This window comes from Bison bison, unplaced genomic scaffold (assembly GCF_000754665.1).
Source record: "Bison bison bison isolate TAMUID 2011002044 unplaced genomic scaffold, Bison_UMD1.0 scf7180017864309, whole genome shotgun sequence".
Lineage (NCBI taxonomy): Eukaryota > Metazoa > Chordata > Mammalia > Artiodactyla > Bovidae > Bison > Bison bison.
Window position 1 is genome coordinate 749,843 of NW_011494881.1, and position 5,423 is coordinate 755,265.

Genomic DNA, 5,423 nt, shown 5'->3' on the forward strand with positions numbered 1-5,423 from the left:
TTTTTATACAGTCCAACTCTCACATCCATACTTGACTACTGGGAAAACCATAACTTTGACTAAATGGACCTTTGTTGGCAAAGTAACGTCTCTGCTTTTTAATAAGCTGTCTAGGTTGGTCATAACTTTTCTTAAAGGAGTGAGGTCTTTTAATTTCATGGCTGCAGTCACCATCTGCAGTGATTTTGAAGCCCCCCAAAATAAAGTCTGTCACTGTTTCCACTGTTTCCCCACCTATTTGCCATGAAGTGATGGGACCAGATGCCATGATTTTAGTTTTCTGAATATTGAGTTTTAAGCCAACTTTTTCACTCTTTTCTTTCACTTTCATCAAGAGACTATTTAGTTCTTCACTTTCTGCCATAAGGGTGGTGTCTGCATATCTGAGGTTATTGATATTTCTCCCAGAAATCTTGATTTCAGCTTGTGTTTCATCCAGCTCGGCATTTTGCATGATGTACTCTTCATATGTTAAATAAGCAGGGTGACAATATACAGCCTTGATGTACTCCTTTCTTGATTTGACCAGTCTGTTGTTCCATGTCCAGTTCTAACTGTTGCTTCCTGGACTGCATACAGATTTCATAGAGGCAGGTAGATGGTCTGGTTGGAGAAGGCAATGGCACCCCACTCCAGTACTTTTGCCTAGAAAATCCCATGAACGGAGGAGCCTGGTAGGCTGCAGTCCATGAGGTCGCTAGAGTCGGACACGACTGAGCAACTTCACTTTCACTTTTCACTTTCATGCATTGGAGAAGGAGATGGCAACCCACTCCAGTGTTCTTGCCTAGAGAATCCCAGAGACGGGGGAGCCTGGTGGGCTGCCATCTATGGGGTCGCACAGAGTTGGACACGACTGAAGTGACTTAGCAGCAGCAGCAGCAGCAGATGGTCTGGTATTGCCATCTCTTGAAGAACTTTCCACCGAATGTTGTGTTCTACACAGTCAAAGGCTTTGGCATAGTCAATAAAGCAGAAATAGATGTTTTTCTGGAAATATCTTGCTTTTTTGATGACCCAAAGGATTTTGGCAATTTGATCTCTGGTTCCTCTGCCTTTATTCAATCCAGCTTGAACATCTGGAAGTTCATGGTTCAGGTACTATTGAAGCCTGACTTGGAGAATTTTGAGCTTTACTTTGCTGGCATGTGAGATGTGTGCAATTGTACAGTAGTTTGAGCATCATTGGCATTGCCTTTCTTTGGGATTGGAATGAAAACTGACCTTTTCAAGTCCTGTGGCCACTGCTGAGTTTTCCAAATTTGCTGCCATATTGAGTGCAGCACTTTAACAGCATCATCTTTTAGGATTTGAAATAGCTCAACTGGAATTCCATCACCTCCACTAGCCTAGTTCCCAGTGATGCTTTCTAAGGCAGACTTGATTTCGCATTCCAGGATGTCTGGCTCTAGTTGAGTGATCACACCATCATGATTATCTGAGTCATGAAGATCTTTTTTGTATAGTTCTTCTGTATATTTTTTCCACCTCTTCCTAACAACTTCTGCTCCTTAGCTCCATATAATTTCTCTCCTTTATTGGCCCATCTCTACATGAAAACTTCCCTTGTTATCTCTAAATCTTGAAGAGATCTCTAGTCTTTCCCATTCTATTATTTTCCTCTATTTCTTTGCACTGATCACTGAGAAAGGCTTTCTTATCTCTCCTTGCTATTCTTTGGAACTCTGCATTTAAATGGGTATATCTTTCCTTTTCTCCTTTGCCTTTTGCTTCTCTTCTTTTCATAGTTGTTTGCAAAGCCTCCTCAGACAACCATTGGCTGTCTTGCATTTCTTTTTCCTAGGGATGGTCTGGATCACTACCTCCTGTACAGTGTCATGAACTTTAGTCATAAATTCTTCAGGCACTCTGTCTATCAGACCTAATCTCTTGAATCTATTTGCACTTCCACTGTATAATCATAAGGGATATAATTTAGGTCATACCTGAATGGTCTACTGGTTTTCCCTACTTTCCTCAATTTAAATCTGAATTTACCAATAAGGAGTTCATGATCTGAGCCACAGTCAGCTTCTGGTCTTGTTTTTGCTGACTGTATAGAGCTTCTCCATCTTTGGCTGCAAAGAATACAATCAATCTGATTTTGGTATTGACCATCTGGTGATGTCCATGTGTAGAGTCTTCTCTTGTGTTATTGGAAGAGGGTGTTTGTTATGACCTGTGCCTTCTTTTGGCACAACTCTATTAGCCTTTGCCCTGCTTCATTCTGTACTCCAAGGGGAAATTTGCCTATTACTCCAGGTATTTCTTGACTTCCTACTTTTGTATTTCAGTCCCCTATAATGAAAAAGACATCTTTTTTGATTGTTAGTTCTAGAAGGTCTTGTAGGTCTTCATAGAATGATTCAACTTCAGCTTTCATAGCATTATTGGTCAGGGCATAGACTTGGATTACTGTGATACTGAATGGTTTGCATTGGAAACGAACAGAGATCATTCTGTCGTTTTTGAGATTGCATCCAAGTACCGCAGAGACATTACTTTGCCAACAAAGGTCCGTCTAGTCAAGGCTATGGTTTTTCCTGTGGTCATGTATGGATGTGAGAGTTGGACTGTGAAAAAGCTAAGCGCTGAAGAGTTGATGCTTTTGAAAAAAAAAAAAAAAAAAGAATTGATGCTTTTGAACTGTGGTGTTGAAGAAGACTCTTCAGAGTCCCTTGGACTGAAAGGAGATACAACCAGTCCATGCTAAAGGAGATTAGCCCTGGATATTCTTTGGAAGGAATGATGCTAAAACTGAAACTCCAGTAGTTTGGCCACTTCATGCGAAGAGTTGACTCATTGGAAAAGTCTCTGATGCTGGGAGGGATTGGGGGCAGGAGGAGAAGGGGACAACAGAAGATGAGATGGCTGGATGGCATCACCGACTTGATGGACGTGAGTTTGAGTGAACTCTGGGAGTTGGTGATGGACAGGGAGGCCTGGCGTGCTGCGATTCATGGGGTCACAAAGAGTCGGACACACCTGAGCGACTGAACTGAACTGAACTGAACTGCATTTCAGACTCTTTTGTTAATTATGATGGCTACTCCATTTCTTCTAAGGGATTCTTGTCCACAGTAGTAGATATAATGATCATGTGAGTTAAATCCCATTCCAGTCCATTTTAGTTCGCTGATTCCTAACATGTCAATGTTCACTGTTGCCATCTCCCGTTTGACCACTTCCAATTTTCCTTGATTCATGGACCTAATGTTCCAGGTTCCTATGCAATATTGCCTTTTACAGCATTGGGCTTTACTTTTATCACCAGTTACATCCACAACTTGGTATTGTTTTTGCTTTAGCTCCATTTCTTCATTCTTTCTGGAGTTATTTCTCCACTGATCTCCAGTAGCATATTGGGGACCTACCAACCTGGGGACTTCATCTTTCAGTGTTCTATTTTTTTGCCTTTTCCTACTGTTCATGGGGTTCCCAAGGCAAGGATACTGAAGTGGTTGCCATTCCCTTCTCCAGTGGACCATGTTTTGTCAAAACTCTCCACCAGACCCAGCTGTTTTGGGTGGCCCTACACAGCATGACTCATAGTTTCATTGAGTTAGACAGGCTGTGGTCCATGTGATCAGATTGGTTAGTTTTCTGTGACTGTGGTTTTCAGTCTGTCTACCCTCTGATGGAGAAGGATAAGAGGGTTATGGAAGCTTCCTGATGGGAGAGACTGACTGATACATATTTCTTATTCCAAACCATAATAAAACAGTTGCCAATCCCCTCTGGCCTGCTTGCTCATAGTACTCTTTCAATACACTAGTTAAATGCTCTGCCTCAGGACAGGCCAATTCAGTTCCATGATGTTTGGGTTTCACATAAAATAGTTTACATGTTTTCATTAGAGCTTCTTTCTGTGTTTTAGTGATGCACAAATGAAACTATTTCTCCAGTAGACTGGCAAATAGATACAAGTGCAGGAATTTTATCTTTTTCCTTGAGGTATCTAGCCCTTGGCTCAGGACAAGGCATCTATTAGGATAATGTCTATTGAATGAATGAATGAATTCTTCTTATAAGATGCACCTGGGGATTGCAAATTATTTTGTCTAAATCCTAAATTATGGGTTATAAACATTGGTAGACACATTTCTGTAGCCTTAAATTTAGTCAGTTTAACCCATATTAAGGGCAGTAGTTCATTTGAATAAAAAAGATTAAGTACTGAAAACCTTCATTACAAATTCACTGGAGTTTTAACCTAATTTGTAGCATTCAGTTATGAATGTGTCATTAAGGCCTATAATAAATCCAGGCACAGTCCCATCTCAACAGAAAGCACATGTGTATCATCACCATCATGTTTCCCCTGGAACTGAAGTACAAGTATAAATGTGGAAGGCATAATAATTACCAGTTTTTAAGAAATCCACAGATGCACCCTTTAATGACACATTAAGAAACTGTTACTTTCCAAGTATGCTGGGAAGATTAAAGAAAAAAAAAAACAAAAAAACACAACATATATGTACTCAATAAATGTTTAATCTGTATTCACTATGGTTGCTTAATTTTAGATTGCAGAGCTGTTTTTGCCCAGTTCTATGAAAGTGAAAAGATATTTAGGAAAGAAAAAACATTGCTCATTCTTAGAAGATTAATGATCTAATAAACTCAGTAATTTCTGTTTAATTAAAGGTAAAATCATAGCTGTCATGAACTATTTTTTTCTATGATTTTGCACAGGAAAAATGCACAAAGAATATTCAGTAACAATGATTAAATGTTCACTTTTTCTATGAAACAAGGAGATATATACTTACAAATCATTTTATTACTTTAAGCAGAGAATAAAAAAATACAATAAGAATTTTTCTGATTCATTTTTTCTTGGCCTTATAGAAGTTTTTGTGGTTATTGCTTTAGATTGAGCAACACAGTCAAAAGCCATGGTGTTAATTATGGTGAAGAATTATAGAGGTAGAGTCAGATATGAAAATAAAAATCTTACATGAAAATATACAATGTAAAATAAGGGAAATAAATGACAAGAAGCATATAACAGATTTTATCTGAAGCAGTTATATTGAGAATGTTGGAGATGATGACTAAATGATCTTTTGAATTACTAATATTAAATATAGCACAGAAACATTAAGAAAGGTTTGCAAGATTTCCATTATTGTGACACTTTCCCACTATGCTGAATGTTTCACAAAATGCCAGCAACAATTATTTGCATGAAATGCTAAACATAGAGTACCAGAAAAAGAAAAAGAAAAAAAAAGAATGGGCACCTCCCACATACACAGTAACTAAACATTAAGTTAATTTCTTAAAAACAATTATTTCTTTACTAGTCATATTTCAGGTGAATTTAAGTAATTAAAAAGGCCTTCATGATAGCTGAAGGTTTTAGGTCTAGCATTATAACCCCACATCTCTAGCAAGGAAATAAAACACCAAATACT

General features: G+C 38.4%; 1 protein-coding gene across 1 annotated transcript in view; it reads right to left on the reverse strand.

The window, feature by feature from the left end:
• Positions 1 to 5,423, reverse strand: part of CTNNA3 (catenin (cadherin-associated protein), alpha 3) — a 1,923,005-nt gene that overhangs the window by 511,657 nt on the left and 1,405,925 nt on the right. The gene's annotated exons all lie outside the window — the stretch shown is intronic.